Source organism: Delphinapterus leucas, unplaced genomic scaffold (assembly GCF_059928025.1).
Source record: "Delphinapterus leucas isolate spDelLeu-1000000601 "Yukka" unplaced genomic scaffold, BTC_Dleu_Yukka2 spDelLeu_asBTCV2_sq79, whole genome shotgun sequence".
In the NCBI taxonomy this organism is placed as follows: Eukaryota; Metazoa; Chordata; class Mammalia; order Artiodactyla; family Monodontidae; genus Delphinapterus; species Delphinapterus leucas.
The window spans coordinates 1-19,596 of NW_028322288.1; the positions used below are offsets into that span (position 1 = coordinate 1).

At 43.5% G+C, this 19,596-nt stretch overlaps 1 protein-coding gene across 14 annotated transcripts in view; it reads right to left on the reverse strand.

Moving 5' to 3' along the window:
* Positions 1–6: 6 nt before the first annotated feature.
* UBLCP1 (ubiquitin like domain containing CTD phosphatase 1) overlaps positions 7–19,596 on the reverse strand; it is a 128,791-nt gene continuing 109,201 nt past the window's right edge. For 6 of the 14 annotated variants that reach the window (XR_016391773.1, XR_016391769.1, XR_016391767.1 and 3 more), the window contains 3 exons: positions 15,634–15,801; positions 10,423–12,283; positions 7–10,320 (listed from right to left, as the gene is read on the reverse strand). The gene's annotated coding sequence lies outside the window, so the exon portion shown is untranslated. The remainder of the gene's footprint in view (positions 10,321–10,422; positions 12,284–15,633; positions 15,802–19,596) is intronic. The other 8 variants (XR_016391776.1, XR_016391781.1, XR_016391771.1 and 5 more) reach the window with 8 other exon arrangements.

Below are 19,596 nucleotides of genomic sequence, written 5' to 3' on the forward strand. Positions count from 1 at the left end.
GTGAGGAGCTTGGGTGGAAGCGAGGTCCCGAGATCAGGTGTAAACCCGTCACTCTCTCCATTACAAGGAGGATTCATTGCAATCTTCCTTGTTTCCCAGAATGCTTTGCAACTAGTCGTGAACTGACTCCTGAAAAAGAGGCAGCTGGGACCTAACCGGGACAAGCCTTCCCGTGGATTTGTCAGGGAAGAAAAAGAGGCAGGCACAATCTCTAAAGGGACAATGGACTAACACAGACACGTGGAAGATTGACATTTCTCCTGCAGTGGTGCCAGGATGCGTGGTTTGGGGCCTCTCTGTGAGGTCCTGCTCTCTAGGACTACGTAGAAGCCGACGTCCAGCAGGGCAGGAAGGGACGTCTCATCGGAGGGCATGGTGAAGGCGGTTCCCTGCCCCGGATGGTCACTCGCTCATGACCACATCACAGGCACAGAAGGTGAGCCAGCCTACGGGTGGCCCAGTCATCTGGTGAAGAAGATGCACAGAGAGGACATGGCTGGATGCAGAGACAATACGCGGCCAGATGTTTTGTGGTACTACACACAGACGATAGGTTCCCCAGAACCCCGAGAACTGGGACATCGGCTGTCTGAGGCTGCTCTGGGGCCTCAGGACAGAAGGGACCTGGGGCAGGATCACTCTTGTTGGGGTCCTTCTCCCTATCCTCTATGTCATATCGGTGTCTTATCTGACAGACCTGGGTACGAAACTAGCTAAGTAGTCCTGGGGGCAAGACTTATCCTGTCTGAAGTTTAATTTCCCCCATCTGTCAAATGGAGTTGATGGTGGGACTGATGTCATAGGGTTGTTAGAATTAAACGACTCACTCCAGATACCTGCTGAGAACAACACCAGGCATGTTTTTTTGTATTCAGTAATTTGCTTCCGGTAAGTGGTTACTGCCATTGTGGTTGGAAATACTCTGACCGTTTTTATTCTCCAAATTCTACCACACATCCAGCCTCTCAATTCCCTGGCACAAAGTAGCGTCCAATCTCTCTATAAGCCTGAGAGAAATTGAGGGACTGCCCAGAGAGACAAAGCAAAGTAAAAGTGAGGTTCAACCTATGTTTACAGGGAACAGATAAGCAGATGCAGAAGAGGACTGGATTTGGTTATTTGTGTATTTATTCATTCATTCAATTATCCAACAACTATGTATTGAGGGACCGTTGTGTGTCAGGTCCTGTTCTGGCACCTAGGACCTGAAGTGAACAGGACAGAGATAGCCCCTGCCTTCAGGGAACTCACATTCTAGAGCAGTGCTGTCCGATAGAAATGTCATGTGAGCACATATGTGACTTTAATTTTCTTATAGCCACTTTTTTTAAAGGTGTAATGAATTTTAATGATATATTTTATTTAGCCCATTATATGCAAAACATAATCGTTTCAGTAAAATCAGTATTAAAAATTATTGATGAGATATTTTACACCCTTATTGTACTAGGTCTTCTAAACCCGGTGTGTATCTTACACATACAGCCATGTGAGTTCAGACTGGCGACATTTCAAGTGCTCAGCAGCCACGTGGCTAGTGGCTACCATATTGGACAGCACAGCTCTCAAGGGTGTGCGTGGAGTCAACTAGATTGGATCAGAAAGACTGTGAGGGCTTTGGGGAGAGGGGACCAAATTGCGTCCATCTCTGCACCCTCGTATCTAGCATCTAGCACAGATGGGGCATTTTTTCAACCTTAGGTGAATGAATGCAGGGTGGACGCAAAGACCACAGGCTCAGCGGACAAGGTTTCAACCCCACTGCCTGTGACATTAAGCAAGTTATTTAACCTCTCTGCCTCTTGATCTTATTTGGAAAATGGGAATTATAAAAGTTGCCCATTACAAGGTTTGGTGAGGATCAAATGAGTAAATAAACATACAGCACTCAGAACAGCGTTCACTGAGTAGAATGTCCTCAGTAACTCTTAGCTCTCACCATCATCAACATCACCATCTCACCTCTGTCTCATTTTACAGGTTTCATTTGCATCTTGTGCCTCTGCTCAGGCTCATCCCTCCCCCTAGGGCTGCCGTAACAAAGTGCCACAAAGCGGGTGGCTTAAAACAACAGAAATTTTTTCTCTCGCTTTACTCTTCTGGAGGCTGGAAGTCCAAGATTATCTTCAGGGCCATGTTCTCTCTAGAGGCTCAAGAGGGGAATCTGCCCCATGCCTTTTTCTCAGCTTCTGGTGTTGTCAGCACTCCTTGGCACTCCTTGGCTTGCAGATGCATCCCTCTAATCTCTGTCCCATCATCACGTGGCTTTCTCTTCTCTACGTATGACTGTCTCTGTGTCTCTTCTCTTAAGGACAACAGTCATATTGGATTAAGGGAAGCCCTACACCAGTACGACTTTGTCTTCATTTACATCTTGATGACATCTGCATAGACCCTATTTCCAAATAGGGTCACATTCACAGATACCAGGGGTTAGGACTTCAACATATCTTCGAGTGGGGGAGACACAATGCAACCCACAACCCAGGGTTACTGTGAGGATGAGACACTCCAGTGCATGTAAACACCCCGGCACCTCACCGATGCACCTCCTCTAGGTTACGTTGATCTCCTCTGCCAGCACCATGGCCACCAGTGTTCACCAGTGAGACTCAGACTCAAAGAAATTGCCAGCTGCGGGGCCTGTGACTTGAACTAAAAATGCATGAGAGTTAACTCACCCCAGGGTGAACTTTAGCCACTGGGGGACCAGAAATGGGAAAGAACCAGAAGAAATAGTTCCTCTCCATCCCCCACACAGGATACTGCAGGGACAGAGCTCCATAAGGCCTCTCGGAGGACGCCCAGCCCGATGGAGCAATCAGCCAGCTTGTTTCTGTTTCTCTCCACACACTCACCTCTTCCTCACGCCTGGTTCCCTGGGGCTGCACTCCTCCATAGTATCAGCACATAATCCCTCAGACTTGCTCTTGCAGAGAACCTGGACTAAGATACTCAACAGATGGCAGTTCCACTGCCTTTTATAGATTCAACCCAAATGATGTCACCTCCTCTAAGGAAGCTCTGATGTGCCCCCCACTCCTACCCCAGTTCCCCCATGCACCCATAGTGCTCTGAACACTCACATCTATATAGCACTGACCAGATCGTATTACCGTTACTTGCTTCCTTGCCTGTCCCCCCACCCAAACTGTGACTCCCTCCATGGACCACAGTCTCCTCATCACTGTGTCTCCAGCACTCAGCATCCAGATATTTGATAACTGAAGTTTTCTGATTCAGGTAGTTAGCATCTACTGACAAGATGTCATTGGGGACGGGGGGGTGTCTATAAAATTTCTCCATGCACTTCCACCCTGCCCCTGAGAAAATGCCTCTTCTTATCTGCTCACTGATGCTAAAAATGACTTTTCCAGGTGTCAAAAATCACAATGAGAGCTAAAATGTAAAATGCAAGTATCTCTGAGAGAGAAAACTTAAGTCCTTAAATTCTCACTAAAATGTAAATGACTGATAGGGTGTCTCTTTTCTGATAGAGGCAATAGAGATGACCAGCCAAAGGCATTTTATTCCACATAGAGACAACACCATGCATAGAGCAAAGAGCTTTGGGGTAGTCTGAGGGGTGAAAGGGTGAGGGGGTAATTTAACTCCCTCAAGTTAGCTCTGCCAATCTGCTATGGTGCCCCAAACTCCTACTCCCCCATGGACAGAGTCTGTGAGGCAGTAAAGGAAACTAGCCCAGAAGCCAGAAGACATGGTTTTTTCACTGGCGTTTCTGCCTGCTAGCTGTGGGATCTTGGACAAAGCTCTTACCCTGTCAATTCCTTTAAGCAGAAAATTAAGATGCTCACGATAATGAAGATGATGATTCAGCCTCTGGTTTTCTACAGGGCTATTGGGAAAATCAAATAAGTAACATATGGGAACCTGCTTCCCAATATGTGAAGCAATTTACGTATGTGAGGAACTTAACTATTTTTAAATTTGTAATAAAGACCTTCTTGACAGAAGGACCTTCTTTCACAGAAACTTAGAGCTCTCAGGGGAAAAGTCAAGAGGGAAAAATTCAGTTCTCTGTGTGAGTCTCAGCCACACACCTGTCGGTGCCCTCCTGCCTTTAGGGCTCGGGGTACCAGGAGTCCGCTGGCCTTTTAGGCTCAGGGGAGCTACCATCATCCCAGGCACATCCTCACCCACACTCCCATCCCCTCTGAGCTCCCAGAGGAGGATCTGGCCTCCAGGCCTTTCTCCTGGCGTCACTGGGCTCTTCACTAAGGACTAAAACTCCACCTGAGTTGGAATGTATGAAGCACCCATGTCTAATCTCAGGTTTAACCCGAGGGGGTATTAGCTAGATAGGTTTTTTCCTTTTGGTGGAAAGTTTAAATGAAGAACCTTGAGAAATGAAAAGGACTACAAAGTGAAATCAGAAAAAAAAAAACAAAAAACCAACACTGCATGTCTCCTCCCAGGGATGTTTCTGTTCTCTCTAGGAAATATCCCAAAATGTAGACTTTTCCTCTCTAACTCTGGATTCATGCTCACACATCATCATTGCTGCCAAGTTTGGTTAGTCGAGATAGTTACACACCTCTGCCCAGGTGTGAGGGGAGAGAAAGCTGACCCTCCCCCGCCCCAACTTCAATGGAGATGTGTCACGTTATAAAAATGTCCCATCAAAGACCAGCATGTAGGATGGGATATACGTTACTGTGGCTATCTTTGGAAAACTTTATCTGCCACACTAGCTTTTTAATGAAAGAGGAAAAGCTTTCATTAAAAATTAATAAATCAGGATGAAAAATAAAATGTAAAGCAGTGAATTATTATAGGCATTAATATTGCAAGAAAACAGCATGCTTACCAAAGCATCCCCTTAGAATATAGTTTGACAATAATGATACTTATGATGCTTCTCAGCCTGTACAGTGTCTCCATATCATGATCTCCTTTAATCCAGCAATGCTGTCAAGCAGGGTCATCCACTTCCAAGTGAAGGAGACTGAGGTTGCCAGCAGTAGGTGCCTTGCCCTGGGTCACACACTGTGTAGTGACAATATTAGGGCTTGAACCCAGGGCTTCTGACTTAAATTGTGGTGTCCTTTCCACATCTGACCAGCATCCAGTTTGAGTGATATTTAGCCCCCATGTTAGAGAGCTCAAAAACCCAGAAGACATTTTCAGTCTAGTAATCGGGTTCTAGACGTGGCTTTGCTGCAGTTTGAGTCTGAGCAAATCACTTTCCTCTCTGAGACTCAGTCTCTGCATCTGTAAATGCAGAGGATTACACTGGAGGAGTTTAAACTTTTCTTTAAAAAAAAAAAATTTAAGCAACCACACCCTTTCCCCAAGTGAAACCTTATGAGGATTCCCCATTCTGTGCAACATCTATTCGAAAGCAAAGCTGCTCTACCCACCAGAGCTAAACATGCAGCCACCCCACGATACATCCATGAGTATACACTCGACAGAAATGCGTTCATTTGTCCACCACAAGACTTGTGCGTGGATGTTCATGGCAGCTATGTTCATAATACCAAAACCTGGAAACAACGCCAATGTTCATCAACAGTGGAAAAGATCAATAAATCGCGGTGTAGTCCTACAATACAATTCCACACAGCAACAAAAAAGGACAGGCTATTGTTACCCACAAAAACGTGGATGAATCTCTCAGATATAATTTTGAGCAAAAGAAGCCAGACACAAAAGAGGATAAATTTTGTAATTCCATTTACATGAAGTCCAAAAACAGGCAAGATCAAGTAGGTGGTTACCTCTGGGGAGGATACTGACTGGGAGGGGACAGCACAGAGCCTGCCCAGGGGTGCAGAAAGTATTCTTTATCTTGATATGGGTAGTGGCTACACAGATGTATACATGTATAAAAACTCATCAAGCTTTATCTCTGAGATTCCTGTGCTTTATGTCATGTAAGTTGTACCTCAAAAGAAAAAAAGAAAAAAGTGGAATTCCTGTGGCTGAAGTAAACAAGAGGGTTTTGAAGATCCATTTGTTAAGCCTTCACCGCACAACCTCCATCCACCCACCCCTTGGGGGACTCTAAGGGACCACCAGACTAGACCATCTCTAAGGAAAGAGTAGATCCAATAGATTCACTTTGGGAATTCAGCTTCAGTCGCTTTACCTCAACATCATCTTACAGGTGACAGCTGCTTCAAACACCCAACTCCCCATTCCATGGGTTTTTTGTCTTACCCTTGTTCTTGTCACCTTCTTCCCCGCCCTGCAATGCCCAAAGCCCACGTGCTGCCCCCAGGACCAAAGCCCCCTATGTACCCTCCCTAAGTATCACCACCTCCTTCCAATTTCCCAAGAAGGCCCATGCAAGCTTACCTCCTGGTGGTGAGCACAAGCTCCCAGGTCCATCCACCAAGGTTCAATTCCTGGCTCCTCTACTTGTAGCTGGATGTGCTTTTTCTTTATGCACTGAGGTTGTTAACTGTACAGACCTCATTAAATTGTTAGGAGAACGAATGAAGATAGTACATGGAGAGGACTTAGCACAGTGTCTAATCCATCCTGGGCGCTCAGTAAGTGTTAGTTACTCTTCTGATCACTGTTGTCTATTCTTCGGTTCTGTCATTGCTTGTTCATGACTAGAGAATATGCAGCTTTAAAATATTAAAATAGTCTTGTGAAATATTTACCACATGCTTTGTTGGACTTCATCCTCACAGCCTAGACTCCTTTTGAGTAGACTGAGGTTAGGTTTCCAAAGTCACACAACTGGTCAATCAGTGATGGAGTCAAGACTCAAACCCACTCCCTCCTGACCCCGAAGTCCATCACAGTCTGAGCTCTTGGCTACTTGCTTAGTGAACCATGTAACGGAGTTGACAGAGAAGGTACCCAATCCTAAAAGAGTGAATATATACTGGGCCCACTGGTGTGATAGAGTTTGGAATCAAACGAATCCAGGTTCTAATCCTGGGCTGTGTGGTTTACCAGCTGTATGAACTTGCTCTAATTGTTTTATTTCTCCCTGCCTCAATTAGCTCATTTGTAAACTGAGACACAGTAGTGGAATGCATTAAATGAGATTCCTAACTCTAGCCAAAAGGAAAGAAAAGTTAACCCTGGGGATTTCCATCATCATGGGATACTGAGGAGGAGTGATTTGGGGAAGAGACCCTATATTTCATCCATGTTCACCCAGTTCAGAACAGAACCACTTATCTAGGGACAACCCCTCCTAAGACTAGGGAGTTTTTTAACGATCAAATGATTCTGAAGTACGAAATGTTAACTTTGTTTGTGGTTCTGGTCTTTTTTCCTCTGTTGTTAGTTTTAAAAAACAGTTACTAAAAACTAACGTCCCCTCTCAGTCTATCTTCCTCTTCCTGTTTCCAAGACAGAGCGTATAATAGGCAGTTTTGGTTTTCAAATAGCCCATCTTTCTAATTCTCTGTTCCTGATTTATCAGCCATGATATTACTTTCATTCTACTCTAAAGGGACAGCTATGCCTTGAGAGGAATTAGGGTGACATCCTAGACCCCATGATTTTAGGACTTCAGGTTGCTGTGAGAAACAGGTGGCTGGAACAGTGACTCAGAGTCAGACGGGAAGGATTTGGCAATAAACATGGGTTTAAAAGGTCTGACATTCATACACACTTACTTCATAACTTTTCATCACCCCCAAGAGGTAAGTGGGGCAATCATGCTCTGTCACTCACTTCCACACAAATTACTGAGGCTGCAGTAATTTGTGCAGTAATCTTTCCCCTGTAGCATTGCCTTTGATGGCCAATGGATCAAGACTGCACCTCTCCAGGCCTGAAAGAACATAATCATGTGAAGTGGGCATATTCAAGCAGCTGGTGGGAGTCCAGTCTACCTGGAAGGGCATTTGGCCATCAGAATTGAGTCTTTAAAAGGCTGATACCCAATAACTCCAATTATACCCAATTTATTAAGGAGCCTCAGATTGCCAGGGTTTCAAACACAAACATCACCAATTGTGTGCTCTCAAACCCTGTTTAACAATGCTTAAAATCATCTTGGTCCAACTGTATTACAGGTTATTCAGTCCCATTTTATTTCTATAGAACTCTGTAGAATTGGATGTTTTTGCTGAGGGAGGATCAGAGTGTTATAATGATCAGATGTCAATGAGAAGTAAACCCCCCAAAGGATCTAGAAACCTGGGAAGAGAAAACAGAAAGGTTAGAAGGGGAGGCTAAGAAGCGACAAGAATTTCCAGAAGGAGTTCAATTAATGCTGTCATCCTGGGTGAGGAGCAGTCCTGGGCTGGCCCCCTTCTCAGGACAGCAGAAGGAAGGCAGGCAGTGGTTAGGAACACTCTCCCTGACCTGGGGTGTGATTCCCAGCTATGCCATTTGGACAAGTTACTTAATTTTCCTTGGCCTCAGTTTCCTCATCCATTATATGAGAGATGATAATAACATGTACAACGTTTGGGATGCTATGGGGATTAAAAGAGGTATCACCACTGCAGTGCCTGGTACACTGAGGGATTTCAACAAACGGTAGCCACTGTTATTATCTGCACCCTGAAATTTCTGAATAATTAATCGTGATTGTGAGCACTTGAATGATTCTGTGTATTGCAATTTACACAGAGAGAGTGCTTTATTGTTTAAAAGCACATCTTTGCAATACAAATTGAAACGTGTCACCATCTATCACCTATCAAATTGGCAAATAATACTGCCCGATGTTGGTGAGAATGTGGGGAAATAGGCCTTTGCTGTTGATGGGAAGAGCTTTTTGCCACTATGTATCAGGTCCCTTAAATGTGTCCACGCTGGGACCAAGCAGGATGAGGAGAGAAGTCATGTGGTAGCAAAGGGTTGTGCAGAGATGGGAGCAGGATGTCTGGTGGAGGCGAAATGTAGAATCTAGGACGGATCCATGGAATTCACAGACATTCACAGAATGTCCCAGATATTCCAGGGAAGAGATATAAAATGTGTGGTCAAGCAAATCAACTCTCACGAGATTGCTGTTTGGGTGTTAGAGAGAATACTAACCCTTTAAGACTGGAGACACACAAAGAATATATCTCCAGCTGCCAACAGCACATCCCCACCTGGAGGTGTCACAGGCATCTTCGCCTCAGCACACCCATGTTGGACCAACTGACTGCCCACACTCCCCACACTCCCCACCCAAAACTAGCATTCCAGTCTCTACAAACAATGTAAAAGATACCACAACTTACTGGTTGTTCAAGCCCCAACCTGAGTGGTCATCCTCGATTTCTGCTTTCCCTTCACCTAGTACCACCACCAGCACGACCCCAAATGCCTACGTCTAATCGCTCAACAGGTCCTGTTTCTTCTGCTTCCAAAATATATCCTGAATCCAGTGAGTTCTCTCAGTCTCCATGGCTACTGTCTGATCTAGACCACCATTATTTCCCACCTGGACAAGGCTTGTTGATTATCTTACTTCTACTCTTAATCCCTCCAAGTCATTCTCCAGGTAACAGCCTGGATGCTCTTTTAAAAATATAAACCAGATTGAGTCACTGGATTGCCCAGATGAAAACTCATCAATTTCATGTTGTCAACCTCTTCATCTTTGTCTACCATCCATCTTCCCCTCACCCACCACCCTGCAGACACACACGCCTTCCCTCTGTACCTCGAACAGTGCACACTCATGGCCTTTGCCCCTTGCTCTTCCTTTGGCCCAGAAGGCTCCGTTGGTGGCTCTTCTCATCCTTCAGTCTCTCCTCAAAGAGGTCTTCCCTTGCTAGACCAGCCAAAAGAGCCCCTCTAGTCATTATCACAATACCTTGTTCAATTTCCTTCACAGGACTTATCTCCAGCTGAAATTCTTTTATTTGTTGACTTGTACATTATGTTCCCCACCATCTCATACCACTAGAATGTGAGCTCTGTGAGGGCAGAAGCCTGCTTACCTCGTTCATTGTTTATCCTCAGCAACCAGTGCATGGGAAGTGGTCAATAATTAGTGGGAAAACAAATCAGTGAATGAACATCGGGGTCACGCAAAGTTGTGGCACCTCCCACTCCAGGGTCCTCTGGTCATTTATGACTTTGATGTTGGTGGTGGGAGAAAGGGGCAGAGTAGTGACAAAATAACAGGTCACCAGTTCTGATGGAAGGACAAGAATGAGTGCTTCTTGTTTAACCAAGGGGAAAACCAGAGGAGGGCTCAGGATTTGGCCCAGGTTACAGAGCAAGTTGACAGCAGGAGGAGAAGCTAAAGTTTCTGGATCCTTGGCAATTGTCCTGTTGATTGCTCCAGGTGTGTCTTGTCACTATCTCTTCGGGGTAGTTCACAATGGTATACAATGGGTGAGAATTAACTCCATCCCATAGGAAATTCTCTTGGGACATCTGGTCACAAGATATGTAGGAAGTTGATTAATGAATAAACATTCAAATGATGAAATGCTGAAACATCACTAGCTGGTACGTGGCACAACAGAGATCCCTTACCTTAGTATTCAAGGCACACCACTCCTCAGCTTCTTTCCAGATCTGGGGTCTCTTTTGACCTCGATTTCCCCATCAATGGGAAATACAATGAGAAGCAAATAATCAGCAAAGTCCCTTCCAGCCCTGATATTTTAGAATGCTTCCCTTGGACATGAGTTCCTTCCTCAAGCCAAACCGATTTACTTATTGTACTTCCTGTCCCCTACCTATATGTAAACTTAAAAATATTCACTTTTGTCTATACTGGCCCTCTATTAATAATGCTGCCATGTCCTCTCTGCTCTTTGAAATACTGTGTAGCCTTCAATGATCAATAGAATTTCTACTCCCACTCTTCTTTCTTATTTGTCCCAGCTGAAAATATTTTCCTTTTATAATCTCTTGGGCATTTATTGTCGAACCCAGGAGTTGGTAAACTATAGCCTGCAGGCCAAATCCAGGTCATGGGCCAAATCTGTTTGTTTTGTAAATAAAGTTTTATTGGAACACAGCCATCCAATTCATTTGTATATTGTCTGTGGCTGCTCTTGATACACTACAAGACAGGGTTGAGTATTTGTAACAGAAACAGTATGGCTCACAAAGCCTAAATGTTTACTGTCTGGCTCTTTACCAAAAAAAAAATGTTTGCCAACTCCTGGCTAATCCATGCTTCTCAAACTTGAGTACACAAAGATCCAGGCTGGGATCCACATATAAGATATCCAAAGTCACTGGTCAACCCAGGGTATCTTCTTGGAGCATCGATTTTACTAGAAGACTGGGGAGAAAAAATGGTTAATAGAATGTAAATGTGGACATTAAAGCAAACATATTTATATTAAGAAGTGGATTCCAGCATTTGCATGAAATAGTATGTGAAAATCCCAAATGTGACCAAAATTCCAAGCTTGGGAAGGGCTGCTTCACATTGTTGCTGCTCCTCCACTGTTACAAACATTTTGGTATAAAATTTGGGGAGGTACCCATCAATGCCATTTAATTTGAGGTGAAAGTACGTATCTTATATGGTTTTGTATCCTCACCACTTCTGACACAGTGCTTGACTATAACAACTCCAGAAGGTCTGAAGTCATTTATCTAGATAAATCCTAAAAGGTCCTCACCTGTCAGGATGGTTAATGGGGTCCTGCCTAATGGCAGAGGAATGGACCAGAGGACTTGACCAGCAGAAGTCTCCTTCGCTATGGGGGCAGGGCAAGGGGCTTATTAGTGCTTTGGCTGTCTCTATGGCAACAAAAAATCTAATAACATTCCGTTACCTTAACAATATTTGCAACAATACCATCACCAATCCAAACCACTAATTAGTTCCTTCCTGAGCTGAAGGCAGAACCTATCTTATGATGACCTAGTTGCTTTTTGTTTATATTTGCCTTTTCTTTTCCTATTTATTTATTTTGGAGGAGAAGGGAGAGGAGATACTAGAAGGCTTACTCCAGCCCTGGCTGCCAACACCACCACTGTTAGCGTTCCCGCCAACCATTCCCCTCACCCCAAAGAATCTCTCTCTGACTTCTAAGGGCAGAATAATCCCTATTACATAAAATGGTGACCACTCAGTTTGTTGTTGAATGTTGTTGCTTAACTTTGTTTTGTTTCTTAAAGGCAGATGTCCCTAGGAAAGGATAACACATAAAGTTACTAACCTTTTAGAATCGGGAGGTGTTTTGGGCACTGGGCGAGGGGGTAGAAAGGCAGCCAGACTCCCAGTCAGGGTGGAAAGATCTGAGGTCAACCCCAATTCTGCCACTGACCTGCTGGGCCAACTACTTGCCATTATTGCACCTTCAGTTTTCTTTCTTGTAATGTGAAAGTTGAGAGCTGGGTAATCCCAAGGAGCGTTTTCAGTTGTAAGATCCTACAGTTCAAGGCAGCATAATTAATAGAAAGATTAAGGTCATGACCACATGGATAGGCCTCGAAAACATAAAGCAAACTGGAAAAGGTTAGTGGCAGAATGACATGTACTGTATGATACCACTCTAACTTTTTAATTTAATTTTTGGAATAGGTAACATAGTACATCCACACTGTTCAAAAAAATCTTTAAGGAATTCATTTAAATATGTTCCTTCCCTCCTCTCACCCCTCTTTCCTCCCACATGCAAAATTGTTTTTAGTTTTTTGTATGTAAAGTTTCAGACTTTCTTTATGCACATACAAAAACCAGTGGATAAGCAGGCTCATTTTCCCCTTTGCTGCACAAAATGTAGCATACTATACACATTCTTCTGCACTTTTTTTGTCTTCACTTAATATGTATTGGAGAAATTTCCATGTTAGCAGAGGGAGTGTCTTCATTCTTTTTTAGAACTGCAGAGGATTCCATAAAGGGGATGCCCCACAATTTATTCAACCAGTCACCTATTGATAGATATGTGGATTTTTTCTAGTCTTTTTTATTACAAGCAATACTTCAATGAATAACCTTAAACACATGTGCTTTCGAACAAGCACAAATGTATCTAAAGGCAAATTCCCAGAAATGGAATTTCCTTTGTAATTTTCTGCATTTGCTTTTATGATAGAGATTGTCAAATTACCATTTATAGAGATTATACCAATTCACTCATGCACGATCAGTCTGAGTGCCCCTTTCCCCACAACCTCTTCTATGCACTGTTTTACCAAATCTTGAGTGCCTGTACTGACCAACTTGACAGGTTTAAAAAATATCTCAATGTGATTTAATTTGTATTGCTCTTTTTTTTTTGTATTGCTCTTTTGATGAATGAGACAGTGACTCTCTTCTTAATAGCCATTTGTATTTCTTTCTGTGTAAATAAATACTTTTAGCCCTTTTTCATATACGTAAAATTTTAAAACACACCATACTATATAATATTTATGGCCATGGACATACATAATGTCCATACATAATGAAGGACTGAAGTGACATTCACTAAGGTCAGTTGACAGGAAGGCAGGGGGATGAGACAAGGGAGGGACACAAAGGGAGCTCCACTAAGTGCGTGACATTTTTTTTCTTTTAAAAGAAGATATTAAGCAAGCATGGCAAAATGAAAATAGAAGAGGAAGAAAGGAAGGAAGGAAGGGAGGGAGGGAGATAAGGAGGGAGGAGAGAGGGTGGGAGGGAGGGAAGGAAGGAAGGAAGGAGAAAATAAAGTTTAAAATCAATGAACCTGAACTTGAATCTCAGCCCCACCACACATGCTCTGTGGTCTTTGACATTTCTCCTAATCTCTCTGTGTGGCTCTCTGTGTGGCTCCACTATCTGTTTTTCCTTTGGGTTTCCCAAGGAGTATTCTTGAAGACACCACTGAAACGGTTTCAACCCCTCTAATGCCTTTTCCAAATGTCCTGCCCAGAGCTGCCTCTGTTGGAATGATTTGTGTGACTGGGTGAGAGAAGCCAGGGTGTGGTCAGGGAAGTTTCCTTCCTGGAAACTTCCTGGAAACAGGGTGAGGGGGGAGTTTCCTCTGTGTCACAACCTCTGTTCCCAAGAGCTGTGACCTCTGTTAACACTTGATGAGACTCTGGCTTCCCACTGTGCAGCACCTAGAAGGTCCAAGCCCAACACATAACTTCTCTGGGAACAAACTGTGAGCAAGAATCTCCCCACCATCCCTCTCCAGGACGACATGTGGGAGAATTACAACCACGCTTTACCTGAAATCTATAACCACCTGTGGCCTCAGAAGTGGCCATTTCCTCCCTCTGGCCTTAGTTTGCATTACCTCAACAGGCAGCAAACTACCACCCACTCCCCAAGGCAGTGGTACTTCAGCCTCTTATTGCCTCATTCCCCCAGAGAGAACCAGGAAATATATTCCTTTGCTATAAACTCCTTTTATCAGAACAGGGAAGATTACAGCAGTAAACTTTGTTTTTTGGGGGGGGAAATTATGCTCAGAGTCTGAGACTGTCTTGTCAATATTTAACACAGGTTCACTGCAGGAATTATAATAATTTCACAAGTTAATAGCATACAGGATAATATCTCTTAATAAGCCAATAAAGAAATAACATACTCCAAACCAACAATAGATTAATTACACTATTGTTCCAGGCAAGAGGAGATAAAAGGAATGAAGTCCCAATTTAACTGAGGTGTGCCTTTCTACATGAGTTGGTTCCTGGGAGAGTCAGCTTAACCAACTGAGAGCCTGACATCCAGCTACCAGCAAAACGCAAGTTCCCTGTTGCTGGAGCACGTTGCTGGGGAACCAAGACGCCGGTGTTGACAAGCAAGATGATCTCCTGAGAGAGGCGCTGCACCACTTTCCCCACTGCCCTTACCCTGTTACCCACACAGTAACTAATGCCCCAAGGTCTTCAGAGAGCTGCTTAGGTCAGCAAAGGGTCACCCTGCCCAGACCTAAACTCTCAGATTGTCCTCACAAACTCTGGGTATTTATAGTCTAAAGGTCCCCTGGCCATAGATGCTTCTTCATATTATTGCTAAGCCCCCAGCGGCGCCCCTGGGCAGCTGAGCTACTGAGGGCTTATCGGCAGCCACAGATGTCAAGAGATGTCATCCTGATGCAGCTTCTTCATATCAAAACAACTTTACTTATAAAGACAACTTCATTCTTATATCAAAACAAACTTCCCTCTTAAAAACAATTTCATTTTTGTCATAAGCAAGTGGATTTGATATCATATCAAACCACCGCACAACAACTTTGCACACTCCTTCTTTTTCTTTTATAAATTTATTTATTTATTTTTGGCTGTGTTGGGTCTTCGTTGCTGTGTGCAGGCTTTCTCTAGTTGCAGTGAGTGGGGGTTACTCTTCGTTGCGGTGCACGGGCTTCTCATTTTCGTGGCTTCTGTTGCTGCAGAGCACGGGCTCTAGGCACGCGGGCTTCAGTAGTTGTGGCACGTGGGCTCAGTAGTTGTGGCTTGCAGGCTCTAGAGCTCAGGCTCAGTAGTTGTGGCGCACGGGCTTAGATGCTCCGCAGCATGTGGGATCTTCCTGGGCCAGGGCTCGAACCCGTGTCCTTTGCATTGGCAGGCGGATTCTTAACCACTGTGCCACCAAGGAAGCCCCTGCACAGTCCTTCTTACACCTTTGGATTATTTCCTGAGTTGAATTGGTTTCTGTTCTTTTCCATTATTTTGATCCTAAAACAATAGAAAACTAGAAAGAAAAGAATAGAGGAAGGAGAGAGAAAGGAGGATGGCAAAGAGACAGAAAGAAAGAAAAAGACTCGAAACAGACAGCATCTTAGCAAAATAACTTACTGGACTCTGTGGAGAGGAAGATCCAGAAATGATGTAAAGGTCTGTGTCACACACCACCAGGTCCTTGATTAGTGGCTGAGCCCACTATAGGAGCCAATGACAGCATTCAGAGCCAATGCCATGAGCTGGGTGAGCCAAAGTCATGCCTGCTCTGATAACATCTGGAAGCTTCACCAAGCCAGCAAAGAAAACATCCTTCAATTATTGGTAGCAATGAACCAATGACAACCCATCAATCAACAAATTAAAATCATGGGGCTTCCCTGGTGGCGCAGTGGTTCAGAGTCCACCTGCCGATGCAGGGGACATGGGTTCGTGCCCCAGTCTGGGAAGATCCCACATGCCGCGGAGCGGCTGGGCCCGTGGGCGTCCAGAGCCTGTGCTCCACAACAGGAGAGGCCACAACAGTGAGAGGCCTGCATACAGCAAAAAAAAAAAAAAAAAAAAAATCATGGGGCAAGGTATTAACAGTTATTCATGGCAGGTGAAGATTACTTCCTCCTTGGCAGAACAGATCAGAATCAGAAAGGAAACTGTAAGACACACAAAGTTTAACTTTCTGGCATTTGTTAAGTATTTCTTTCTTCTTTGAGCAACCTGGATTCCATGAAGCCAAGAACCTCTTTCTGTCGCGTCCCTCACAGGCCTGCTAACACATTTATGGCCAATGCCTCATCTCTCTTCCCTTTATCCAAAATTCCCTTTCACTGGCCTCATTTCCCATAGCTCTTTGCTGAGAGAAAATTACCTGCTCTGAGAAGCCAATCCTTCCAAAGTGATACTGGATGCAGTGGTAGACAGAGTAATAACTCTCCAAAGATATTCATGACTTAACCCCAGAATCTTTCAATTTTTCCAGGGGATTTCATGAGTGGGATTAAGGTTAAGGACCTTGAGATGGGAGGAGTAGCCTGGATTATCCAGGTGAACCTAATCTAATTACTTGGCTCCTTAAAGATGGAGAACCTTTCTGTGCTGGGTCAGAAAGATGAGAGGGAAGAAGAGTTGCTGACTTTCAAGATGGAGGAAGTGGACACAAATCAAGGAATGTGAGTGGCTCTAGAAGCTGGGAATAGTCCTCAATGACAGCCAGCAAGGAAACAGCATCTCAGTCCTACAACCATAAGGAACTGAATTTTGCAAACAATCCAAATGTGCAAGGAAACAGATCCTTCCCCTAGAACCTCCAGTAATGAACACAGCTCTACTGACACCTTGATTTTACCCTGCTGAGACCCATGTCAAAAGTCTGACCTACAGAACTGTAAGGTAATAAATTGGTGTTGTTTAAACCACTATATTTGTGGAAGTTATTTTCTAGCAATAGAAAACTAATACAGATGTTAATATGAGACTCAGTCAGCAGGCCTTTCAGTTAGTTTGCTTTCTGAAGCAACTATTATGGTACCAGATAACAAAAAAAAATCTCTCACATATTTTGGAACAGGCAGATTGTTTTACAATTCATGGCCAGATGTGTCATCCACTTTGTTCATTCACCTGTTCCATAAATATTTATGGAATGCCAACTAGGTACCAGGTACATATTTCCCTACACATATGGCTCCTTCTAGATCATGTCTACTACAGAAGCGGATCCAGTCAGCAAGTCAATCAACAAATGTTCATTGAGCATCTACTGTGTATTAGGTACAAGGGCAACTCAATCAAGATGGTGGATGGACCTAGAGTCTGTCATACAGAGTGAAGTAAGTCAGAAAGAGAAAAACAAATACCATGTGCTAACACATATATATGGAATCTAAGGGGAAAAGAAAAAAGGTCATGAAGAACCTAGGGGCAAGACAGGAATAAAGACACAGACCTACTAGAGAAGGGACTTGAGGATATGGGGAGGGGGAAGGGTAAGCTGTGACAAAGTGAGACAGTGGCATGGACATATATACACTACCAAACGTAAAATAGATAGCTAGTGGGAAGCAGCCACATAGCACAGAGAGATCAGCTCGGTGCTTTGTGACCACCTAGAGGGGTGGGATAGGGAGGGTGGGAGGGAGGGAGATGCAAGAGGGAAGAGATATGGGAACATATGTATATATATAACTGATTCACTTTGTTATAAAGCAGAAACTAACACACCATTGTAAAGCAATTATACTCCAATAAAGATGTTAAAAAAAAAATTCACTGAAAGGGTCTTTTAGCTGCCTGGGAAGGCTGGGAAGCCTGAGATTCCAAATTGTGCAGTGGAATATTGGAATAGACAGCCTCTGAGCCTGTCTACACAAGAGCTAGGAGGTATTACTGTCACCCTTTTACATATGCAAAAACTGAGGCTCAGAGAGATTAACGGCCAAATCACACTGCCCCTACGTGATGGAGCTGGAATTTAAAAAATTTTTTTAATTATAGTAAAACACAAATAACATAAAATTTCCTATCTTTTACCATTTTTAAGTATACAGTTCAGTAGTATTAAGTACATGCACATCACTGTGCAGCCAATCTCCAGAACTCTTTTCATCTTGCAAAACTGAAACTCCATGCCCATTAAACAGCTCCCCATTCCCACTTCTTCCTAGCCCTTGGCAACCACCGTTCTACTTTCCGTCTCTCTGAATCTGACTATTTTAGGTACCTCATGTAAGTGGAACTTGAAAGTATTTGTTTTTTTGTATCTGGCTTATTGCACTTAGCATAATACCCACAAGGGTCATCCATATTGTATCATGTGTCAGAATTTCCTTCCTTTTTCAAGTCTGAATGATATTCCATTGTATTTATATACTACATTTTGTTTATCCACTCATCCATGAATGGGTTGCTTCCATTTTGTGGTTATTGTGAATAATGTTGCTATGAACATGGACATACAAATATCTCTTCGAGACCCCACTTTCACTTCTTTTGGATATATACCAATGGAGCTGGAATTTGAACATAGATCTCTCTGACTCTGCTGTTCATTCTCTCCCAGGGTGCCACACACCCTAGGGTGAAGTTATGGCTTTCTGTGCTGTAGCTAACCAGATACACGAAATTTTTTGCTCACAGTCCATTCTACATAGAGCTAATTTTATTCTAGGATTTTCCAGTGATTAAAATACAACCAGATATTCTGCACTAAGAACAAAACTCAAACTCCTTGACCCTATATGATCTGGCCCCTGCCTTTATGTCTAACCTCATTTCCAACCCCTTGCTATACTTTAGTCATACTGTCTCTGTTTCTACTCTTCAAACACAAAGAGCTGTTCCTACCTCAGGGTCTTTGCATTTGCTGTACATTCTCCCTGGTACTTTGCATAACTGGCTCCTTCTTATCATTCAGGTCTCAGCTCAAACGTGACCTCTTCAAAGAGACCTTCCCCCACCACACTTTATAAAGTAGCACCTCCTATCACTATCTAGCACACTGTTCTCCTTTATTTTCTTCATAACTATCTAAAATTTATTTTGTTGTTGTTGTTTTCTCGTTTATTATCTATCTCCCTCACAAGAATGTATTTTCCACACAGAGATCTTATCTATCTTATTCCTCCAGTATCCCCAGAGCATAGAACCATACCTGGTACATAACAGATGCTTATCAAATATTTGTTGAATAAAGGAATGTATAAGGAACTTCACTGCAGTATTGTTTATCATATCCAAAAAATGGAAACAGTGTGATTTGAATCAAACTGATTTTATAATTTATCACCTAGTACAGGTCACTTAGAGAATGAAAGAGGTTATTGTTAATAATTATACCAGATCTATAGGCAAAACCAGGACTGCATGACGGCTCTACCTTAATCATTTATTCCAATCCCCTCAATTTGCAGATGAGGACACTTAGGAGACCCAGAAAGGGAAGGTGACTTGATGAAGGTTGCACAGCAAGTTAGGTGCAGAGGTGGAAAAAGCCTCAACTGCTGACACTCAGGCTGGGGCCCTTGATTCTTCACTGCTTGGTTGCTCTGAAGCTCAGCAAAACATGCCCCCCGTCTGCCACTGTGC